This window comes from Pinus tabuliformis, chromosome J (genome assembly GCF_031772625.1).
Source record: "Pinus tabuliformis cultivar Carrire ecotype Pingquan chromosome J, CPIR1, whole genome shotgun sequence".
NCBI lineage: Eukaryota > Viridiplantae > Streptophyta > Pinopsida > Pinales > Pinaceae > Pinus > Pinus tabuliformis.
In genome coordinates, this window is record NC_142295.1 from 126963675 (window position 1) to 126989275 (window position 25601).

Consider the following 25601-nt stretch of genomic DNA (forward strand, 5'->3'; position numbering starts at 1 on the left):
GGCAAACATTAGAAAAGTGGGTTTTTGTAAATAAAAACTAAAGTCCAAGGGTATATAAAGTGTTTCTTATGTTCAAGAGTTCATTTGTGTGCCAAAAAGGAAGTGAACAAGCCAAGTCGCGATTTGAGGAGCAAAAGGCAAAATTCCCAGCAAAAGTTGTGAAGTTTCCTAGCACGGTGCACCGGGGTTGAGGCGCGGCGCACCTGGTCGGCGCGGCACACGCAGCGCAGGAAACACACTAAACTTTCAACGGGCGCGGCGCACCTATTGAGTGCGGCGCACCGGTCCTCCTAGCTTGAACTTCACTCAAATCACCTCCTCCAAGCTCCAAATCATGCAAACCTCATTTCACAAGTGAGTTTAACATTCCTAAGTGCCATTGCAAGGGTTTTAGTCAGCTTTCATGGTGTTTCAATAGGTAAAAAATAAAACCCTAGTTTGTTGCACAGTCATATTGAAAATCTGCCTAGGGTTTGCAAAATTGTCATTTTTGCTGTCTTATTCCCCTCTACCATTTTCACATCCCCTCACTTCATTCCACTCATCTAATTTCCCCTTCCCTCTTTTATTTACACTCATCTATACCCATATCCCCAAAACTAAAAACCCTAATACCTAATTCCTATTATCCCAAAACCCTAATCTATATACCCAAACCCTATTACTTCCCAAAAACCCTATAGTCATCACAAAATCCCTCATTCACTGCCCCCACTCATCAATCCATTTCATTGAACAACAAACACCTATTGTTGATATAAAATATCTTCATACTCATCATAGACAATCAAGCAGTGGCAAACATGGAGACAGATTCACCTTATGAAAGAGATGAAGAAACAGTAAGTGATTCCTCCCAAGAAATTCATGCACCAAGAAAACCTCACAAGGAAGGAAAACACATCCGGGAGGAGCCCACTACACTTACTGAGCTATTGGCTTGCCCTCTTGCTGTAGCCTGTTTCAAACATCAATCTTACTACCAGTTTTGTGAGATGGTGGAAAGAGTCAAATACCACCATGAGCTTGCTAGATTATTTGCGCTCCATCTTCACAATGGCCAGGTTAATTTCGCAGGTGTTACATTCACTTTGACACTTGAAACTATGGCTGAAGCAACAGGTATTCCGAATGTGGGTGAACAGTGGAACAAGGGATAGCTAGTGGATAAAGAGAATTATGACCCTTATATCAAGGCTGGCTATGAGAAGCAAATCAGCAGGGTCTTCTGTTTTAGATACCTACAGGACACATATGCTCCTCTTATGAAACTCATAATCAAATACTTCAGCTGTGAAGGTAGATTTTCTCACCTATACACCTATCATGTCAGATTATTGATGCATTTCACTAGAGTGAGGATGATGAACATTCCCTATTTCATGTGCCGGAATATTGAGAAAATGACCACATTGGTGCAAAGGAAACCTCCTCATCAGCAGTGTAACAACATCTATCACTTTGCATTGATCAAGATTGTGGTTTTGCATCAGCTGAGTTTGTTGAATGTTTCATGGGATGATTTCATTTCACATGAGGTCTTCACAAGTCCTCAAGTGACCCCATCAGTTTTTCATGAGGCAGGAGGGCCTTCACATCAGCAAGAGGTGCATGAGACTCAAACCACCAGTGTGCCAGTATTTGTCACTTACCAAAAGGGCATAAGGAGATTATTTGTAGCAGCCAAATGAGTACTATCTCCACTTGGGGTGGAAGGGGTCTTGTTTCCTTCAACAGAAAAGCAGGTACAGGACAAAGGTAAACAACCAATGCATGATGAGGGACCTTCTGAAGGTCAAGAGAGAGATTTCATTCTCATTCAGGATGATGACACTGATTTGGGCTCCCAAAGCTCAAAGCTCAAGGAGATCATCCAGGAACAACAAGCTGACATTCATGACTTATCTCTTAACTTGGAAAGAGCTAAGTGGATCACAAACTATCTTGATCAAAGGAACAAGCAATTGGAGGACCAATAGACTATCATGGAGTTGCAAAACATAAGAGAAAATCGACAAGCAGCCAAGAGGAGGAAAATCAAGTTGACATCACTAGAGCAAGAGATTGAAGCTGATTGTGAATCTTGGCTTGAAAGGGAAAACATGCATTTGGAAAAGCTGCTTAAGAAAGCAAATAAAGAGAAAAAGATGTTGAGGCACATGGCCTATCACTATTTGGCAAGAAACAAGGTTTGCAAAGCAAGGATAAGGACCTTAAAGGTCAAGTTGAGGAAAACTTTGAGGAGGAAGAAAGAGCAAGACAAGCTCAAGATTTTGGCTGAGCCTTCCTTAGCCCAACATTGCAGGTCACTCAGCCCAAATTTCAAGAAGTTTGGCACACTTTTTATCAATTTTGAAATTTTGAAGTAAAACACAGATTTTTCTACCTGGTGCGTAGTGCCACCCGGCGCTCGCTTTTGCTAGGGACCTCCCCTAGAGGAAAATTCTACATTTTTGGATTCCTCATTCAAAATTATTAATACCCAGAAATTACTAGAAAGTTTTGTCAAGTTTTGAGCTTCCAAAAGGGTCAAAAACACCTCAAAAATTCCCTTTTTGCCCCTTTTTGGCCACACAGGAAGCAGTGTTGGGAGAACTCACTTTTGGAGGGGAAAATGGACACCATATTCAGAAATTCCACCTGTTCTAGAAAGTAGATAGACATACCTTTCCAACAAGCCCACTTGGAGAAAATTTGGTGCATGGGAAGGCCTCCAAAGTTAGCTACAAAAATGCGCTATGCACAGGGATAGTGGTGCGACACACAGGATGGCAAATTGTCATTTTTTGCCAAAAAACTCTATTTTTCGCCTAGTTTTTTCTCGGTTTGACTTTTCTCTCTCTCATGGTAAAACTCATGTTGTAATTTGATGTAAATTGATGGAATTTTATGTAAAAATGTTGAAAATTCACTCATGGAGGTAGATACATCATGAAAAGGTAGTTTTGAACTGAATGAATCAGTTTCCTAGGTTTTAGAGGCAAGCTATTCCACTGCCTACTTTTCAGTTCTTAGTTTAGATCATGTTGAAACAGCTCCTAAACTCATGAATTCGACCCCTAAAGCCTAGCATGAGTTGTTTTTTGCCTATATCTACTACTTTTTTCAGTCATTTGTAAAGGTTGGACTCTTGTGAATGCTCTGAGCATTATTGTACATTCATCTCTGCAGTTTGGCAAAGGAATAGACCAAGGTTTGCAGCATTTTGTGGGATTCTTGTGGAAATTTGATTTGGTATTGTTTTTCCTTCTGTAATTCAAGTTTACATGTGTTTATGTATGCCATCATCTCTCTCTGTTCAACTTAACTAAATGAATCAAGGATAAAGGTAGAATTCATTGATGTTGCAGTGCTCTACCTAGGATTTGTTTAGTTATTTATGTTTTCAACTGTTTGAAGAGGATTCCTGAGACTCTCATGCCCTCTCCAACTCCTCACCAGTCATAAGACTCTCCAACTCACTTATTTCAAAGTATTAAACCATTTGCCTACCTCGCCCCACAGAAACCTCTGCAAGACTGAGTCCATTCCTTGGACCCAAATATGCCTTTCACATTTGAGCCAGCAAACTAACATAAAATTCAATCAAACTCCTCTGAGAATATCCCCAGCCTAAAATTAGTCTTTACCTTAGTCATCTCAAGTCTCATTTGCTAAATTTTCTGGAGAGTGACAAGGAGAGATCCCTCTCCCGACCTGGTAGGGCTAGCTACTAGGTTATGCTTGGTTTGATGTTACCCTAGATCCTGCCTTTCTCAGCCTGAGGTAGATTTAGGCCCTAACACAACTGATCTTTGTTTCCTGTTGTACCAAGAAACAATTTCTGACCTAATACTGAGGATCCTTCCTGATGTGCTCTTCCTATTGGATGGACTCCCTGCCCAATCTGCATCGGTGAAGCCTTGAAGCTTCACTCCCTCTGTCCATCTGTACCATAAACCATACTAAGTAGTGCCTCCGAGGTATCTCAACACATACTTGGCCACCTTCCAATACAACTTGGTCATCATAACCATCGCTTGACTAAGCTGGTTAACTCCATAGCACATGTTCGGTTGTGTGTTCATCAAATACATGAGTGAACCCACAAACTACCTATAAATAGTATTTTCCACTTCTTCCCCGGAAGTAGCATCCTCCTTCCTCCAGTTATTTGCTAGAGGAGTCTTCATGGGTTTACTTCTCTCCATGTGGAACCTTTTCAGTATCTCAGAGAGACAAAAAGTTCCCCATCACCTTGCCATACTTCCATGCCTAGAAAGTAGTGCATGAGCCCCAAGTCCTTCATTTCGAACTCTCTTGCAAGATCCTCTTTGCAAGACTTGATCAACTTATCATCACCTGTTAGAATCAAATCGTCAACATATAAAACAATAATCAACAATTTACCTTCAACCACAATATGGTAAAGGTTCACATCTGCTTCACTTTTGGTGAATCCCAACCCGGTGAAGTAGCTATCGATCTTGGTGTACCAAGCATGGGGTGCTTGCTTTAGACCATACAAAACTCGCTTGAGTCAACACACATGCGAATCTCGGTCAAAGGTCTCAAAACCTTCAAGATGCTTAATATACACCTCTTCTTCAATCATGCCATTAAGGAACGATGTCTTTAAATCCATTTGATGTATCTTCCAACCCATCTGCACTGACAGTGCCAAAATGGATTTGATTGATGAGTACTGTTATCACAAAATCAAGCACTAGAAGGCTGCTGACCAGATAGACTCTGTGTAACTATTTCAAACCAGACTTTTGACTAAGGCTTAGCCTCCTTAGCCTGAGAGGGCTCTCTCAAAAGGTTATAGATTTTGAATATTGATAAGATGGCTAACTCTTGTAAGGTGAATTTAACAAACATGCTGGCTGGACAGACATTACAAAGGCTTCCATTGGGCTCATGGAGTTAATCATCATTTCAGAAAACTATAAAACTACTCTTTCATAGAAGTCAGGGCATGTAATGTTTAAATACTCAAAACACATCTCATAGAAACCTCAGCTTATAAATACACACAGGAAGTCAGAGCAGCAAAGTGAATTCTGAGTGATTGTGTATCTATACAACTGTAAAAGCATAAAGGATAAAACAAAACCACATATCTTGAGCATTTGAAACACTGTATGAATCCTGAGAAGAAAAGCAGTCACTTGTATTACTGAAAATGAGTTTGTACACAAGCCAAAATAACACTCTGTTTCTCAAAAACATCCAACCCTTTGTTTATTTCTGTTTCAGCTATTTATAAAATTCTTCTACCTGACTCCGATTCACCTGAGGGGAACTCGAAGTCCTTTTCTAATGACACCTATTCACCTTTAAACTAACTAACAAAAGCCACTTACTACTAATTAACAGCTCTAGAAACCTAAAACAAATAAGATTCTAATTCTGCATCATGCTGGACATAGCATTTATTACAATCAAGATTCATTCTCTGCCAAGTGGATTACTACAGCGGTAGCTTTGATGGCTTTAATTACAATAAACTTCATTCTTTGACATCTGCTCTCTTTCTGGAGGCGGCTGTGATAGCATGAGATGAGGATTCAATGTTCCAGGTTAGCATTGGATGCTGGATGCGTTGATGGTTCAATAATATTAGGATAGACCCCTGTTTTCCCGGTCCTTGTCTTCCACCACTCTTCGGAATTCAAGCAACATGTCTCCAGCTCTTTTTAATACCCCAAAGATGATGAACATCACCATATTCCCAAATGTGCTGGAAGCTTCGTTGATTGAACAGGTGTGCAAGCCAAAACTCTACGTATTCACCTCTTTCCAAACCCTAACAACCGGTAATAAAGTACCTTTATCAAAGATTTAACTTAAGACAAAACATTTCACCTTTTCAAAAAGGTACACTTGTCATTATCTGAATGGCTATGCTAGCCTCATGTGGTCTCCTAAATGTCCCTTAGGCGTTTCCTTCAAAAATTTGCTGATCTTACCATCAAACTGTTTGTCTTCATCATAAAACAACACCTACAGCAGTTTCGTAGCGCGCTACGAAACTGCTGTTTTTGCTAAAACAGTGTTTATTTGCCCTGTTTTATTTCATTCATGATGGATTGAATCCAGAACCTTTACCAAGCCGCAGAAGAATGTTTGTTACTGGAATCCAAAACCGATTATCAAATGCTGAGAGTAATGCGCTAGGCATCCTCAACTTCCTAGAAGGACTGTTCAACTTACACCATTACTTTTGTTTGGTCTCGACAGGAAGCTCAATATCCCCATTTTCTAAAAGTCTTCCAGGCAAACAGGCTTTGAATGCAGTCATGGTAGCTACAGGTTCAGCTGATACTGGACATGGGGCAATTGTAAGCACATCAGGAACCAAAGGCACTGGTCTGGCAACCCTAGGTGCCAGAACAGTTGGCGGATTTATCTGCCCTGATCCAGCTACAAGTGGTTCAGCCTTGACAGCCTCTGAATATTGGGTGGCTCTCCATTTTCCAACTGTCACAAGCTCTTGTTTAGCATGATCAGTATGTGAGAAAAAACAGCTATTCCCCCTTTTACATATTCCCTTGGCAAAGAACTTGCAGACAGGTGTGGCAGTTGTTGGTTGGTCATGGAAATATTGTCCTTCAGAATATGAAAGATTCTGTTGTGTACATTGGGTTCTTATCTCTTTGATAATTCCTGTAAGCTCATTTCCTATACTTGAAGTGTTCAAGGACCCTGAGTCAACATATGAAGCCTGAATACAAACATCTGTAACAATATCATCTGCTAGCTCAGCGCCAACGGCAAAACTCAGGTTTGCTTCAAGTTGTCCTGGAGAGAGAAAGCATGTGTGCTTGAAATCATAATCATTGTAATACAATGGTGGACCTTCCAAAATGCAGAGAAACTTGGGCATGTCTCAGCAATAGCATGAAGTGATGACGGCACCAAATGGTGGAAAGAAGACCACTCCTGCTCAAGCCTAAGAGCAATTGAAGCAAAATCATGTGTCTGAGTTGTGAAGATCTCATCGCCAGCCACTTGAATGAGTCGTTGCAATCGATGCTTGTCCTTCAAAATCCGTTGCCAAAACAGAATTGCACAAAAATTTGCCATAAGTGTCTTTGTATGATATGAAGAACCAACAGATCCATTAGCATCATTGTAATAGCTGTCCACATATTTATTGAACAAAGATTGCTGCCCAAATGGCTGTATGATAGGCATTGGTCGTGCATCCATCAATGAACCAATTATTTCACCCTCTCTAAGAAACCCACACTGACCAAACTTAATGACAAGCATTGATGCCTCCAAAGAAAGGGGGAGACTCTCAAGCAAATTGTCATATAATGTTGGTTCATACTTTCCCCTATGATGAGATGGTGCCTTCAGAGCATCTAAAGAAACCAACAAATCTAGTGCATCTTGAATAGTTTTCAAATTCGGTGGGTCAAGGGCCCTCTGAAATAGAACTTTGGGGTCATTCATGGCTTTTGATGCAGCACAGCTAATCGTGAGAACCTGCTTTCTCAATGACAGCTTTTGCATCGCTGGCTTTTCATATTTATCAAAACTATCAAACAAATGCCGTGAAACCAATCGGAAAACCTGACCATCACATGTACGGCCTGTCCTTCCTTTGCGTTGATCTGCCTGAGATTTTGACACCCAAACCAGATGTGGCACATGTCTTTTGTTGTCGTCATTCCAAAATATGTCTAATGAGCGGCATGAATCAATAACGTAAGATAGCCCAGGTATGGTCACAGAAGATTCTGCAATATTTGTTGCAAGTATTACCTTTCTATAAGAATGGCAAATTTGCATAGCTCTTGTTGCTTGTTCAATATCAATGCTACTGTGAAGAACGTGGACCTTGAAACACATCCTAGAATGTCTTACAAGCAGCCACTGCTGCTCCAGGGACCGATATGTTGGTAGGAAAACCAAAATGCTATTCTTTAGGTCTTGCTCCTGTTCATGCATATGCATCACCAGATCTCGAATCAGGTAGTGCACTTCATCATTTATATCAGCTTCATCACGGCCTTCTTTAGATGATTCCAAATCTGATAGACATTCAGGATTCTTTTTAAGAAGTTCAAGTACCTGTTCAAGGTACATCACTTTGCATTGAAAAACAGAACGCTGCACTAAGGAACTCGGTAGTGCAATCACTTCAACCCTTTCATTCTTACCAAGATCCTTAAAGTAGTCCCTGTATCTTGTTATATCTGCACCTTTGGGGATTAGGTTGTTTTGCGGCTGCAACACTTCAGACTTTTCCCTTCAGATTCAGAACTGATGACAAGCATACACGCAGGAGCTTGAGAACATGCCACCTGTAAAATGCATCCACCCCAGAGCTATTTTGCATGACAGTTGCTATGGATTCGAACAAATCCCCAATTTCGTAGCACGCTACGAAATCACTAAAACAGGTTGCGCTGCGAAACTGCTAAAGGATTTATGCGCTGCGAAAACACTTTGTCCTTAAGCTAGTCTGAGCAATTTTGGCAACAGAATTTTCAGTGATAACAAGTACCTTGCAACAGGAGAAAACGTCTCATCGTAATTGTTGGGTAGGTAAATCCCCTCTGCGGACAGAGGCGATCCCACTAGCCTAAAACAGAACTAGCCACAATCAAACCACGCTGCCACGCAAGTTCCTAGTTATGCATCAAAGGTGAATTAAGAAGACCAACCTAGAATCCAACGCTATGGTCGAAACAGAGTTGATATTCCCTCTTCCTCGCTCCAGCAGATCATAAATGGACACCTGCACATGCAAAGGAAGAAACAGATACCAACATAAAATCTACCAAGGCACAACTATATTTCAGTCAGAAAGGAAATAAATCAACACATCACTATAATAGACAATGAGATTGGAACTATAATAGTAGTCGCTCATTAATTAATAATAGACAGGAAAAGTTACAACCAAGGTTCTGACGTTGAACCTCTCCTCTGGCTGGGCGAGCAACTATATGTGTCTTGCAATGTATCTCCTCTCCGGCAGCATAACCTCTCTATGCTTCATTATCACTCATGATAATCACAACTAGCATTCCAAGAACTCAAGAACTCAACAACTAGCCCCCGCTTGTCTAATGCATGAGGACAAATATTTATAGATGGAGAGGGTAGAAAGATTTGATGAACCAGGACACCCATTGTGGATTGGCATTATCTCGGAAAAGCTACTGTGGATAGTTGTCAAGGATAGATGATGACTCTCGACCTCTATCCACTGGATTTTTCCCTCAAAAGGCTTCGTGATCTGAAGGGAAAAAGTCATATGGGCGTGCTTTTGGCAAAAATCATTACTAAACTGGGCTGGCGCGGGTGTTGTTCTGTGACAGAGCGCCAATGGTCGCGCCCTCTTTTGAGGATCTTAGTGATTGGCTCGGGTAAGCTACTATGGACCTGCGCCAATGGAAAAAGAGCACTTTTCAGGGATAATTTGCAGAAGGTGTCTTCAGGGAACATGAAGTACATACTCAGGGGAACATAATGCAAGTGTTTTTGGGTTATGTCACTGCTCACAGGTCCCGGAATGCGTCTTCCAATGTATGGAAACGGGGCGATAGGGGCGGTGACCAACGGTGACAAATTACTGTGTAACATATGCCCCCTAAAGCATGAAGTCCGAGAGGTAGAGAGAGGGGTGAAATGCTTTACAAGAACACACAAGAACACATATATAGCTGCCGTCGAGGATCTGCATTAAGAGACACGACTGATAGTTCAATTACATGATGTACGTGGTATGGTCGCAGCCATCCATAAGAGAGTACATAAATAATCTAGATCCATAGTATGGACGCAGCCATCTGGTTAGGATCAATGAATTGACTCAGGTATGGTCGCAGCCATCCAGTGAATGAGTCATGTATCAAGAATCACACCTGGATTACAACAGACACAATCCAGGGTCTTGCGCTCCATCTCGACCCGAACAAGAGTACAAGTTCAAGCATGTGAATATATGAGCTGAAGTCGAACATGCATGAACATCGTCTGATTACCAGTCAATAGTGGAAACTGTTAACAGACGCGAGAGGTACCACCAATAATGACAATGGCCCTCAAGGTACTATAGGTACAATCTACGGCGTGCGAATTAATGATCTGAAGTCGAACACCCGTAGAATCATTCGATCGGAGGCCAATGATGAAAACCTCACGTCGAACACGAAGAACCTGCCATTGAGGCATGCAGGCTCCAAGGCACCGGAAGGGAGTCTCTAGATCAACTTCCTGGATAATGAGCTGAAGTCGACAGGAAGTGACCTTGATCGAAGGTGGGCCATAATGTTTCCCACATCATTGACACGAGACAGAGAGATAACATTGTGAATCAAGATTGTACGAACTATCAGAGGGAGGTTGTTTCTTTGCAGAGGTCAACTTCTCTTGAACATATCGGCGGCACATTAATGGAATTGGCAGTATTTGACATCAACGGATCAGAGGTCATAATGACGAGGCAATGAGCAGATGAGAGGTCAAATAGGATTACCCAATCCCACGGAGGCAAGTGAAAAATAAGATGAGATGTCCCCACCCTGGACACGAAAGCAGAAAAGTGCCATGTTCAAGAGCGACATACTGCCGACACGATAATAATTATGGTTCCAAAATTTTCTTTTCCCCCACCATTTCTGGCGAGTACCCCAGTTATTTTTAACAAGCTTGATGGGGATAGCATATGCTTGTGGTGCGTCATTTCGACAAAATCCGATGTCATCAGGTTTTAACGAGTCTGACAAAGGAAGAACTCGACGTCTTTTCATGTTTAGAGAGTTTGAAAAGACAGAGAAAAGGAAACTCCAGGGGTGTCCTTTTTCGTAAAGTTGTGTCTCTCGGGCCCGAAAAAGTATAAAATAATGCCCGAAAGAACCGCCCGATCATTACGATCGAGGAGTACTTTTCATAAATAGTGATTTCGACCTGAAAAAGTAAAAAAGTGATCAAAACCACGTCGTTTTGTAACCATTAACGAGTTTGAAACGACAAAAACCCGGTAATCTTTTTAAGTTTTAGCGGTCGACAAAAAGAACTTAAAACGACCGCCCCTTATTTACTTTTAACGAGTCAAGGGGAGTAACTCGGCAATCTTTTCCTCTTTAAATGGTCAGAAAAGAGCTGAAAGCAGACCTTCATTTTTATTTTCTTTAACGAGTCAAAAAGGAAAAATACTCGGCAATCTTTTCATATTTTGCGAGTCAGAAAAGAGCTTAAAGGCGACTCGTCCTAGAGGAACGAGTGGTATAAAGGGTAGCAACTGGTTCCGGTAATGGTGGAACTGCTCAAAACATGTAATGGTCAAGAGGCTGTCTAATACAACCACTCATTGCTGCGGTTCCTCAGGAAAGGAAAACAACCAAGTGAAAGCATATGATCGGCCAAAGAGATGGTGGCGATGGAATGGAACAACCAAGGCTCATCTAGCAGAATTTAGCAGATAAATGGCAATCACGGGATGTAAATCAGGTATGGGTTCATTTTTACACAAGCTTGAACCATGGAGAACTTTGCTTGGATTCGGTTTCATGTTTACACAAGCTTGAAACGAAAAAATCATGCTTGTTATAAATTTTCATGCCCCCAGCATGATAATGCAAATCGAGGTACATGCCCCCCAAGCTTCATGGCATTCACGGAGTGGATGGAATGAAGGTTCACTTGGAAAGACTCGATTTTGAAGGAGGATGCATGCCCCTCGGGCTTCAGTCATGCGCCTGGGTCAGCTACCATCTTCAGAATGACGGAGTGGATGCTGAGGCATTTCCTGTGGAAATAAGACCATTTAGGAATGGTAGATGACTATATGTGAAGTGTGAACCGGGGAACGAAAGTTGGTCTACGATCCTGATCGTCCTTCCTTCGTGCGGAAAACACATCACTCTGAAGAGTGAGGACACAATTGCACGTATGCAATAAATATAGTCTCGTCCAAGGAGTAAATTGTAATCTAACGGACCTTGGACTACCATGACGCCCATTTGAACAGTCTTCCCTTCTAATGTGATAGGTACATTGGGAAGAATTCCTAAAGGTCGAGTGGTTTCTCGATGGAAACCTGTAAGGTTTCTCATCTCAGGCAGAAGCAGTGGCGAACCAAGTGCTTCCCAAGCTGTTGAAGAAAGGATACTCACAGGAGATCCCTCATCAATAATTGTACCGGCCATAACCATTCGGTAGACTTGGACTATAATTCGAAATGGTATGGAGGCTGGTAACCGAGGATTGCCTAGTTGATCCCAATTGAAGGAAACAACTAGGTTGCTTGGAGGTGGGACTGGATAAACGGCCGGATATGATTCTGATGGACTTTCTTCCTGTTGCGAAGGAATGAGAGGGATGCTCACTTGATCATTAGAGTCTATGTTGATGAATAGAATTTGGATGGTGGGGTCTTCATTCTTTGCAGTGATAATATCATCTGAGGATGGAACTTCTGAAGGCAAAACCGGGTCACTTGTAAGCTGGACCCTTTGACTTTTGTCTGGTTTGGATTCAGATGTAAGATCATCTAAGGATGGAACTTCTGTAGGCAAAACCGGGTCGCTTGTAAGCTGGACCTTTTGAAAGACCGGGTCAACTGTAATCTGGAACTTTGGACTTTCGTTTGGTTTGGACTCGGGTGGTTCATCCTTGATGATAAAGTGGTGCATAGATGATGAATGTAAATCAACACTCGTTCCGACCAGGGACTGGTCTGGAACAGGCGGAGCACAGCTAGGTTCGGGAAGAGAAGGCTGGACCAAAGAGGAATCATGTTTGATCACTTGGTTAACGGAGAGATGATCTGCAGTTGCAAAAAGACGCTGATATCCAGCGGGTAGTTGGGGTAAGGGAGCTGACAGACTTTCCAAAAGACGGGAGGCTTCATCCATAAGTGGACAAAGGCGAAGGAGATGATTACCTTCACAAAGTCGACAAGGGAAACGAACCTTCCCTTTTCTCTTACCAACTGATAAGGTATCGTCGATCTGCGACGACAAGGGGCGAGTCGGGTCACGGGACCATATATCTAGGATCCTGGGAATACCAGGACAATCAGAAAGAAAATGGTCCTCCTTGCATAATCGACAAGGAGACTTAGCCTTCCGCGGAGGAGCAGAAGGTGGTTCTACTTCAGATATTTTCGTGGTAGATGCGACCTTTCCCTTAGGAGACTTCTTCTTTTTGGTCTTCTTCTTCTTCTTCTTAGCCACCTGGTTACTGAAATCCAAAGTTTCACCAGGCGAAGTAGAAGATGAGGACGCAGCAATGGGCGAAGAAGGGGAGGGGTCCACCTTAGAATCAACATGGTGTTGTTCGGGTGGAGGAGGTGGTGGCGGAACAGGAGTTATCACACTCGAGACCACCGAGTTTGAAAACAACCATACGGGTAAACCAATGGTCAACCCAGGCAAAGACAATGTTGCGATATACTGAACACCGACATTTCCAACAGAAGGAAATGGACAAGGGTTCCCATCAGGAGGAATACCTTGGCCGGTGGGCGCCGGGAAGGCTGCCATTGAACGAGAAATAAACCTACTCAAGCTAACGCAAACAAAATCTAATTGGGTAGATGTTATCGTGGCCAATAAATTTTAAGACACTGAACTTGACCTTTTCATATTTTAAGAGTCGAGAAAAGGATAAAAGATGACTCTAGTCTCCTTCGAATATTTAATGAGCACGAAGTGACAAGACGCTCACAGGCACCTTTTCTTTTAGGGAGTCCGAAAAGGATCAAAAGTGACTACTCTGGAGACTCTAGGTAAAAGGTTTACCAAACAATCCGTAAAACTGCTTATACACCTTGGCAATCATATGAAAACCAAGGACTTCCCGTACTGCAGTCAATCTTCCCGAATGCTGTGTTCAGTGCATTACGACTTGTAATGCGGCAGACTCGGATTCCTACGGATAAAGGATAATAGCCTAGTGGGGTCTCCCGTATATACGCGACGGTACGTGGGAGCTCAGTTCGTATTGGCACCTATCGTTTCACCGTGGAGGAATCACCCAACCACTCGACGATAAACTACCAGGTTTAAAGACGCCGGAACACGTCTCTAACCTAGACCTCTAGAGTATTTGCGTTATGTTCCAATGCGTTGTTATGTTCATTGAGTTTATTTTAAAGTTTATCTTCGATTATGTTTCAGTTTTTTGGTCCTACCGTATGTGATATCTCAAAAACTTCTTAAATGCAAACTATATGCCAAAACTATATCATTTGATTCGATGAATTCTATCTACAGGAGGGTTGAGATCTTTACACAAACGAAATGATCACTCAGCAAACAACAAAGATCCTAATGCAGCTAATAACAAGAAATAAAAGTTTTTTTTTTCTTTTTCTTTTTAAAAGCGACAAATAGCAATAAATGCTAACTAATATAATGCAAAAAGCTCTTTTGTTTTTTGATTTTTTAAAATGGCATAATGCATGTAAACAAATCTTAAGAGATATGCACAATCCAAGTTCACTCAATGAAATAGAACCAATTCTGAAACACCAAAATGAACTATGTAAGCAAGGAAAAACACAAAGACTTTCAATGAACCATGTAATCTAAGTTCGAATGAAGTCAAGTAAAATCCAAAGAGGCTAGAAGTGAATCACTCAGAGCATAGAAGATCAAGCTTTAACAAATCACTGGATAGGTGCGGAACACAACCAACAAGTTGACTGGATAATCAAGAGACCGAAACTTCCCACAGAAGGCTAGACATGCAAAGTCACTAGATGTTCTAGGGCTGAGACGAAAACAATAGAAATAAGCAAACAACTGAAGGATAAAGGCTAAAACCAATCAAACAGAGGTTCAACACACTTCCAGAGGCTGTAAGAGATATAAAAAGAGGCTGAAAGAGCTTTCCACCCACACGCAGGCAAAATTTACAGGGCTGGCGCGACTGTCAGCCTGCAACTTGCGCTACCAAAGGATTGGCGCGAGTTGCTTTTGAGCAACATGCGCCAACTGGCGCGACTGTCAGAGTAATAACTGCGCCAATTAAGCTTGCCGGCTAGAAAAATAAATAACACGACCTCAGGGCGGGCTGACAGTGCTCAGATGGATCAGACAGTAAAGAATAAACTCAAAACTGACGCAGGAAGCTCATTTACTCAAGCAAGCAAGAGAAAATCAACATGCAAGACAAACTCCGAATAGCTTTTCCCTAGCGGAGTCGCCAAATTGTTGGGTAGGTAAATCCCCTCTGCGGACAGAGGCGATCTCACTAGCCTAAAACAGAACTAGCCACAATCAAACCACGTTGCCACGCAAGTTCCTAGTTATGCATCAAAGGTGAATTAAGAAGACCAACCTGGAATCCAACGCTATGGTCGAAACAGAGTTGATATTCCCGCTTCCTCGCTCCAACAGATCATAAACGGACACCTGCACATGCAAAGGAAGAAACAGATACCAACATAAAATCTACCAAGGCACAACTATATTTCAGTCAGAAAGGAAATAAATCAACACATCACTATAATAGACAATGAGATTGGAACTATAATAGCAGTCGCTCATTAATTAATAATAGACAGGAAAAGTTACAACCAAGGTTCTGACGTTGAACCTCTCCTCTGGCTGGGCAAGCAACTATATGTGTCTTGCAATGTATCTCCTCTCCGGCAGCATAACCTCTCTATGCTTCATTATCACTCATGATAATCACAACTAGCATTCCAAGAACTCAAGAACTCAACAACTAGCCCCCGCTTGTCTAATGCATGAGGACAAATATTTATAGATGGAGAGGGTAGAAAGATTCGATGAACCAGGACACCCATTGTGGATTGGCATTATCTCGGAAAAGCTACTGTGGATAGTTGTCAAGGATAGATGATGACTCTCGACCTCTATCCACTGGATTTTTCCCTCAAAAGGCTTCGTGATCTGAAGGGAAAAAATCATATGGGCGTGCTTTTGGCAAAAATCATTACTAAACTGGGCTGGCGCGGGTGTTGTTCTGTGACAGAGCGCCAATGGTCGCGCCCTCTTTTGAGGATCTCAGTGATTGGCGCGGGTAAGCTACTATGGACCTGCGCCAATGGAAAAAGAGCACTTTTCAGGGATAATTTGCAGAAGGTGTCTTCAGGGAACATGAAGTACATACTCAGGGGAACATAATGCAAGTGTTTTTGGGTTATGTCACTGCTCACAGGTCCCGGAATGCGTCTTCCAATGTATGGAAACGGGGCGATAGGGGCGGTGACCAACGGTGACAAATTACTGTGTAACAGTAATTAATCCCCTCCACCTAAGAAAATCCTTGGGCCTGCTAGAGCTTAGATTTACCTCAGGCTAAAAAGGCAAGATCCAGGACCAACATCAAACCACGCTTAGCCTCGTAGCTAGCCCTACGAGGACAGGAGAGGGATCTCTCTGGGTCAATCTCAACAAATGATGATCTATGGGGCTTGAGATGACTGATTTAACAACTGATCTTAGGCTAGGTATGAAGTGCAAGGATTTAATTTGAGTTTTTTGGGGGTTTTGTTGGAACAAGGGAAAGGCAAATTTTGGGTTCGGGGATGAGGCCAAATTTTTGCAGATTTCCAATTGGGGCAAGGTAGGCAGTAGTTTTGATGCTTTAGATTAAATGAATGGATAGAAAAGATAGCTGAGGAGCTAAACATGGCAAGAGGCTGCAAGAATCCTCTCCAAACAGATGAAAACATGTAAAACTAAACAAATTTTAAGGTAGATCACATCAAGCCAAATGAATTCTACCTTTGTCACTCAATTTGTTTAATTTCAGAAGCAAAGAGAAGGGAAATGGCATACATAAAAATCAATGAACTTACAATTACATGAAGAAAAACACCATCAAAACACAGAGCCACAAGGATCCCAACAAGTGCTGCAAAACCTTGGTCTTTCCTTTGCCAAAAATGCTGAAAATGGAAGTACAATGAAGTGACAAGCAATCCCAAGTGTCCAACCCCGAAAATGACTGAGAAATTACATGATATAGGCAAGCTTAACTCATTCCCATGCCTCTAGGGGTCGAGCTCATCATTCTAGGAGCTGTTTCAACCATATCTAAACAAGGAACTGAAAAATAGGCAATGAAACAACTTGCCTCTATATGTTAGGAAACTGATTCATTCAGTTGTTTTTCACTTTTTTAGTGAATGAATCTACTAAAACAAGTAAATATGTGCCAAAATTATGTCATGTTCATGAAATTACATCAAGGTAGATCAAGAGTTACATAAAAAATTAAAACTGGTCGAAACTGGGCGAAATTCTGAGCTGCTGAGTGAAAAATAGGCCAAAATTCTCTATGTGCCGCACCCAAAACCTGTATGCGTAGCACAACTTTGGAGCTGATTTTGAGGCACTTCCCAAAGTCCAAATTGAGCCCAAGATAGCTTGTTGGAAAGCCTTGCCTGTCTACTTTCCAACCCAAGTGGAATTTCTAGATTTGGATGTCATTTTCCCCTCCAAAACTTCAATCTCCCAAGAATGCTTCCTGTGGGTGCAAAAGGTGGCAGAGAGGTCATTTTTAGGGTGTTTTTGACCCTTTAGGCAACCCAGAACTTGATGAAATCCTTAGGTAATCCATGAGCATGCATAAATTTTGATGAAAAATCCAAAAATGTAAAGTTTTCCTCCAGAGGATCTCCCAATTATAAGCGCGCGCCAAGTGGCGCTACGTGTTGGGCAGGAAAATCTGTTTTGAAGCCCAAAAATTCAAAATTGACAAAATTGTCTCCAAATTTCTTGAAATTTGGACTGAAGGTCCATCATCAAGTATCATGCTCAGCCAAAGAAGCTTCGGCCAAGATTTGGAGCCTATCATGCCTTTTGCGTCGTTTTAGTGCCCTCCTTAGTCTTGCCTTCAGGATTTTGATCCTTGCGTTGCAAACATGAGTTTGTGCCCAATAATGATTTTTCATGTGCCTGAGCATGTCCTTGTCCTTGTTTGCCTTCGCCAACAGCATCTCAAGATGACTGTTGACCCTCTCGAGCCAAGTCTCTCGATCAACCTCTATCTCATGCTCCAATGAAGTGAACTCTATTCTCCTCCTTTAGGCAGCTTGGCGGTTTTGCCGAACGTTTTGTAACTCCATGGCTATATGCTGATCCTCCAGTTGTTTGTTTCACTGCTCCAAATAGTTTATGACCCATTGATCTCTCTGCAACTTGTCAGTCAATACATCTATCTCGGCCTTCTGCTCCTGAATAATCTCCCTCAGCTTTGAGCTAGGAGAGCTCACATCATCATCAATGAGTGTGAAATTAGCGTCTAGGCCTCCTGAAGGGCCCTCATGCTGCATAGGATTCTTGCCTCTGTCCTGTACCTGTACTTGTGCTGCTGATGACGGCAACGAGACCCCTTCCACCCTAGGTGGAGATAGTACTTGTCGTGCCTCTCTGATAGGTGACATATGTCGGCACACTAGTAGTCTCTGCCTCTCGACCTCCATGCTGATATGAAGGTTCACCTGTATGATGGAAAACCTCCTGATGAGCTTCTGAAGCTGTGAAGAACTCATGGGAAATGAAGTCTTCCCATGTGATACCCTGCAAACCAAGCTGATGCACAACAATGATCTTGATGAGCACATAGTGGTAAATGCTATTGTACTGTTGTTCAGGAGTATTTTTATGCACAAGAGTAGTCATCCTCTCGATGTTTCGGCACATGAAATATGGAATGTTCATCATCTTCACTCTCGTGAAATGCATCAATAACCTGATATGGTATGCATAGAGGCGTGAGAAGCAGCCTTCACAACTGAAGTATCTGATAATGAGTCTCATCAACGACGCATAGGATTCTTTCAAAAACCGGAAAGGGAACACCCTGCTGAGATGTCTCACATAGCTAGGTCTGATATATAGTTCATAATGTACTCTTTCCACCTGCATTCTTTTGTTCCACTCCTCACCTACATTCGGTATTCCTGTTGCTTGAGAAATGGTCTCTGGTGTCAAGGTGAAGTTTACACCAGCAAGAGTTACCTGACCATCATGCAAATGCAAAACAAATAACCGAGCCAACTCTTGATGATGTTGAATCTGAGCAATCAATTCGCAATACTGAAAGCATGACTGTTGTTGGAAACATGCCATGGAAAGTGGGAAGGCCTGCAATTGAGTCAAAGAGGTAGGCTCTTCTCTGACATGTCTACCACCCTTACGAGGCCTCCTCGGTGCATGAAGCTCTGTGGTAGAATCACTGTCTTGTTCATATGATGAATCAGTGTCTGTCATGGTGCTGCAAGGGTGTATATCAAGTATGTTTGATTGGTTTGAAAATGAGAAATAGGTGTTTGTTTTCAATGCCAAATATGCCAAGGAGCAATAAGGAACTGTGAGGAATATGGGACAGTGGGAAAAGTGGATGGTGGAGTTTGTCAAGTGAAATTTTTAAATGTGTTAACAGTCATTTGACCGTGTTTAGGGATGTGAGGTTTTTGGAATTTGTTACAAATGATATGGGAGAGGGAAAATGATAGGAAATGGTAGAATTTAGGATAGGGAAAATGGGAAGCAGGGATATGAGTAGTTTGGAAGGTTAGGGCATAAGGGATTGACTATAATGATAGAATTATGAAAGGGAAAGGATCACAAGTGGGAAAGGAGATTTGGCACCAAAATCACAATTTCAAAACACCAATTTCAAAACCCAAGGGAGCAGATTTTGATACAAATATAGGGTTTATATTTTCAAACTTTAAACTTTCAAATCTTCCCTCCAAATCACAAAAAACACCGTTTAATAGCAATGGCAAAGGCTCACACACTTACTTGGATCATAGAAGATTGAGTTGTTTGGAGCAAATTTGGAAGCAGTGATGAAATTTTCGCTTATTGGCCCTGTGCGCCGCGCTTGGTGTATTCGATGTGCATGTTCAAATTTGCACTGTGAACGGCGGCTCTATGCGCCGCGACCTGCCGATGCGCCGCGACTACCTCCCAATGTGCCGCCCAACATTCCAATGCACAGTCCCGACTTCAAACACGAATTTCGCTCCTCCACGATTTAAATAGACTTCAATTGATCTCTTGGCATACCAATGGGTGTTTCAAACAATGAAAATGTCTTATATAGTGATGGGTTTGATTTTTGTTTCTCAAAAACCCACTTTCTTATGTTTTAGTTTTGGCACTTTTCTCATTTAATACAACTTTGTTCTTTTTGTTTCCTCTTTGATTTTTGGCTGAATTGATGGAACTCTTTTTTCAATTTTGCAGGGATGTTTGGCATTGAGTTTCGGCAAAGGATGACCAGGGCTGCATCTAAAATATCCAAGAACTGAAAATTTTGAAATTTACATGGCAATTTATTACAAAGGACGAAATGTCGAATTTTCTTCAAAACAGAGTTTTGAAGAAAAGTCATAATCCAGCAATATGACGATGAAACTTTTGAAATAAAAACTTGTTTAGAACCTCCCTCTAGCCTGCTGGAATTATTGGACACTTTGAAGACTGAATTCGCTAAACCCTAGACCTAATGATTGAAATGACTCTTTGCTGACCAAAAGACCATGCATAATGACTGTAAAATTGATTTGATGAACTTTGATGATCAGACTTGAGCCAACGGATACAAGACATGAGGGGAATGAGTGACAAGGCCCTTCCATCAGATTATGGCATGCCCTTAACGGAATGCAGATGAATGAACTGTATGAGACACCTAAAAATGAAATGCAATAAGAGAAATGATCTCTGACGGAGGGATCTAAAGACCGACTCTAACAGGGCCACAAACCCCGCCTTATGTTTCTCCACACTACTATCCGCTACTTGCTTTACCTTGTAAAGCCATCGAGAACTCACCACTGACTTGTTTTCCGGTCTTGGGACCACACCCCAAACACTGTTCCTGACAATTGAGTCATACTCCTCAACCATGGCATCAATTCAAACCGATTTCTGCACTGCCTCCTCAAAAGAACATGGCTTTGTCTCAACACATCCACTCATAAAAGCCATGTATCTAGTGTACCTCTCTGGTGACCTCCTTTTCTTGCGCTATAATGTGGGTGCTTCCACATTCTCTTTCGCATCATGCAATAACATGTTAGCCTCTCTCGTGTGCTTTCTCCCATATTTGGAAGACTCTTCCCGAGTGGATGTCTCCCCTCCTGGATCCTCTGCATGTGCATGCTCCACATAAATATGAGGTTCCTCCTTAGGAGCTAAAAGCTCCTCAACTGCATGTAGCTGAATCTCCCTCTCAAGGGAACATCTCATGGCCTTCTCTTCATCGAATTTTACATCCTTGCGAATCACTGTCATCCTATTGGTCGATAGGTTAACCCAATAGTTGTAAGGTGTATCAACATACCCCACAAATATCTCTAACTCTGCGGTCAACTCAAGCTTCTTCCATGCATCTTTGGTCACATGGAAATATACCATTATTCCAAAAATACTAAAGTGATCCACATCTGGTCTCTTCCATGAGAAAGCCTCCTTTGGTGTAGTCATCCCAAGAATTCGATGAGGGCTTCTGTTCTACAAATATAAAACCGTGTTGCATGCCTGGACCCACAAGTGTAGTGGTAGGCCTTGATCATGCAAAATCGCCTGTGTTGCCCCTACAATGCTTTTATTCTTCCTTTCAGCCACCTCATTCTGCTATGGGTTATGAGGTGTTGTTAACTCTCATCAAATGTCTTTTTCCACATAGATTTTTTTAAATTCATTAGACACATACTCTCCACTATTATAACTCATGAGAGCTTTAACCTTCCTGCCAATATCTTTCTTGACCAATGCTTTAAATTCACAAAACTTTGTAAAATTCTGATCTTTCTTTTGCATGCAGAAGATCTAGAATTTACGAGAAAAATCATCAACAAATATAACATAATACTTGTACTTGGCCATGGATTCTGTTGATAATGGTCCACACGCATATGAATGGACTCAATCGAGGATCTCCTGTGCTCTACTTTCTTTGTCATGAAAGGAAGCTTTGGTGTATTTTCCCAAAGTACACCCTTTGCATGTGTCAACTTTATCTAGTGTACCTTTGGGAAGACCGTAGAGATTTTCTGCATGATTTTCAAAGCGCCATGATGCAAGTGACTCAACCGCCTGTGCCACAACTCACCAATGCCTTGGATTTGCACCTTCTTTTCTTTCGTGCTCAAGGAAGCACAATCTTCTACCTCCAACTTGTAGATATTCTTCACTCGAATCCTTATCCTCTTCACCTGTCCCGTGGCTATGTGATAAAGGAACACCTTTCCCTTACTAAATATCACATCGTAGTTTGTATCCTCCAACAGGGAAACAATTTCTGAGTTCTTCTTCAAACCAAGAACATGCATAACATCTCACAAAGTGAGGGGAGCACCCGACGCCCTTTGAAAGGTAATTGTACTAAGCCTGATAGCTCTATACCTCCCATCATCACCCATCTTGATATCCATCTGGGGATCCTTCTCCTCCAAGTTACTAAAGAGCTCCTTGTTACCGATAATGTGGAAAGAAGCTCCACTATCTAGGTACCATACACTACCCATCATCGATGACACCATACATGTGATGAGGGTAAAGTCTAGTTTTAATTGTGAGGCAAGAACCTCACCTACCACTCCTCCTGATGGATTCTTCTTGGACTTCTTGAGCAAACAATTTGTAGAAAAATTCCCCAGCTTGTGACAATGAAAGCACTTGAATTTCGACATGTCCTTCTTTCTTCCATGAAAAAAATCCAATTTGGAATGGGATGTCTTCCCTTTCCCTTTCTTTTCCTTACCTACAAAGGCACAATTTTCCTCATCATCAGTCTTTGATGAGGATCCATCTTTGGTGTTCCTCTGAATCTCTTTCTGTACCAAATCTAACTGCATTCGTTCCTAATCTAGAAGCTTCTCCCTCCCATTGACATAGTCTTGATAACTATGCCAACTCTTGGGAAGTCTAAGAAGAGCTAGGCTCACCATATCATCCTCGAACCTAGTAATCCTGACACTTCCAAGCTCATCACGCTAATGAGCGAACTTGGTCAAGTATTTCAGAATAGAATCACCCTTCTCCATCTTGATCTTTCTGAGTTTGTCCTTCAGTGCCAACTTCCTATGGTCACTGCTATTCTGAAATAGGTTCGTCAATGCCTTCCACATTGAGTATGGAGTTTCCTTTCCATGGAGACTCGAGACAATGTGATCTCAAACTCCCTAAAGGATAATCCACCTTGCCTTTTCCACACACTTTCTCCATTCAGCTATATATTTAGCATTTGATGCTGGAGGCTTAGGAATGTCTTGATCAATGAATTCCTTGAGACCATTGTCTTCCAGCACTGCTTCCATCATGTCCTTCCAGGCTATGTAATTTGAGCTGCCTTCCAAGGCATACTCAAGTCTCAAATCGTAGAAAGCCATATTTTTTTACTATGAAATATGAACTGCAAATTTGATTTTCACCTACACAAAAAACTCAAAATATCCTCTTCTATTCTATCTTTAGCTCTGATACCATGTATATTTTTCTGTAGATTCAACAACTCATGTGATATACTAAAACACAAGACAAGAATCTACTCTACCTTTCTCAGTAGAAATAAAAAATGATCGATGAAAACAATAATATAAATAGGAAGAATATAAATTGCACATAACACAATATTTCTCTGGGGAATGCCACTGCTCAAAACCCCGACTATCTATATTGCATTAACCAGAAGACCCGAGAAGAAAATAAAATGCTTATTCACACTAGAACAATCCTTGCATAAGTATGATCTGACTCTCAGCTGCAAACATTCATAACTACTACTTGCAATTAGAAATCAACCCACAATTAACTGAAAACAAAAGACCATTACCTTCTTGTTTAATCTTCACTTGAACACACAATTGTTGCTACAAAAATCATCTTACTGTTGTCATCTCTTTGTTGTTGCAGAGCTTCTTGTTCAGCACCATTTTTCCTTCTGATAACTCTGGTCATCTTAACTTTCTTGTAGCAATTGTTTCACATGATTGAGTTCTATCCTCAACCCAACCATCTCCTCCCCAAATTTATTCATCTCTCACTGCTTTGGAAATTTTCTTCTTCTACTTGTGACTTTCCTTTGAACCATTGCTATGACCAATAACAATAATCTTCATCTCTTCCTCTTATTGAATTCTCATTGTCTACTAGTGAGTTGCAACTAGCACTTCTTGTAACAAGTCTACGACTTTTCACCCATACCAAGTCATCCTCTTGGTATCTTCTCTTTTCTAGGTTCTCTACAGTAGAACCTCTTATTGAGCATGATTGCTCCTCAACTTTCAAAGTTGTTGCCTGTTGCATCTTCAACCACTCACTCTTCTTAGTTTTACTGTCAGGTTCTGTCATCATTTCTTCATCTAATAGTTTTTCCTGCTCCTTCTCCTTTGACATAACTTACTTGCTATGGAAGTTGTTTCCAATTCAGTCCTGCAAACATGATTCTTTTAATGACCCAAATTAGCATAAAAATCATATTCAATTTTGTAATATATATAACAAGATCTCATATTCCACTACTTGCTGAACCAATTCCTCTCCAACCAATGCACTTGTCCTTTCTCAAGAGCATATCAACTCTTCACTCCCCTGCAATCACCTCACTTACTACTATAGGATCCTTTTCTCTTCAACCTATTTTCACTGTCAATTTGTATTCAAACATGAAAGCATCTCCACTATCCAATCTTTGTTATTTTTACAATGTCACTAAAGAGAAATCGATTCTACTTCAAGGTAGACACTCCCCACTATGTCTGCACAACACCTCACACTCATAAAATCTCAATTCAACAGAGAATTACCTCAGCTTTCTGTAAACTCTGCTTCCTCCAAGAGCTTCCTATGTATTTCTCCAAGAGTGATAAAGCTGAAAGCTTTCCATGGCTCTAACATTCTCCAAAAACATAGTTGAGCTATGATAGCACTTGATGAGGACAGGTCAGGTTTCCTTGGCTACCCATAACCCAAGATACTCCAACATAAGCACCCACAACTCTATATTTAAACACGTTATGGAATTTTAGAAAATTAATTAAAATATGTAGTCAAAATAAGAATGTGAATTTGTTTGGATAAACTCCTTGAGAGACCTTTATCTCACCTTCTTATCCTTTTCCAACCTCACCCAACTCACATGGGGTTCACTTATCAAATGATACACTGAGTAGGCCAAATAGGCTTCAAAAACCCAAACTCGCAGTCCTAGAAAATGCTTGTTGTAGACACTACAAAATATTTTTGCAGCGTAGTCAAAATCCTGTAGGTGCTGCAAAATATTTTCATAGCACCCCAAAACTTTGTCTTTTCATATTCCTGGAAGCGAAAATGACTTGGTTTGGTTCCTAATCACTTCTACATGGGTTTGAATGGGTCCTTGACATAAGGGATGAGTTCATACACCTTTTTTTGCCCGAATTACACTCTCACTCAAACTAACCAAACAGAGAAAATCTGAAAGGATCTTGACAACATTCAAAAACAGGGTCCTCCAATTTTCTATTACAACAAAACATTAGTTACCAATAGAAACATGCAACCACTATTCTAGATGCATACACACATTCTTCTATGGAATTTACAATAAGAATCCCACAAAGGTAAACATGCAATCTTACCATACACTCCACCAATCAAAATAATGAAAGCGAC

At 41.4% G+C, this 25601-nt stretch overlaps 1 pseudogene; it reads right to left on the bottom strand.

The window, feature by feature from the left end:
* Positions 1-6202: 6202 nt before the first annotated feature.
* LOC149225942 (DExH-box ATP-dependent RNA helicase DExH8 pseudogene) lies at positions 6203-24344 on the bottom strand (annotated as a pseudogene).
* Positions 24345-25601: the final 1257 nt, after the last annotated feature.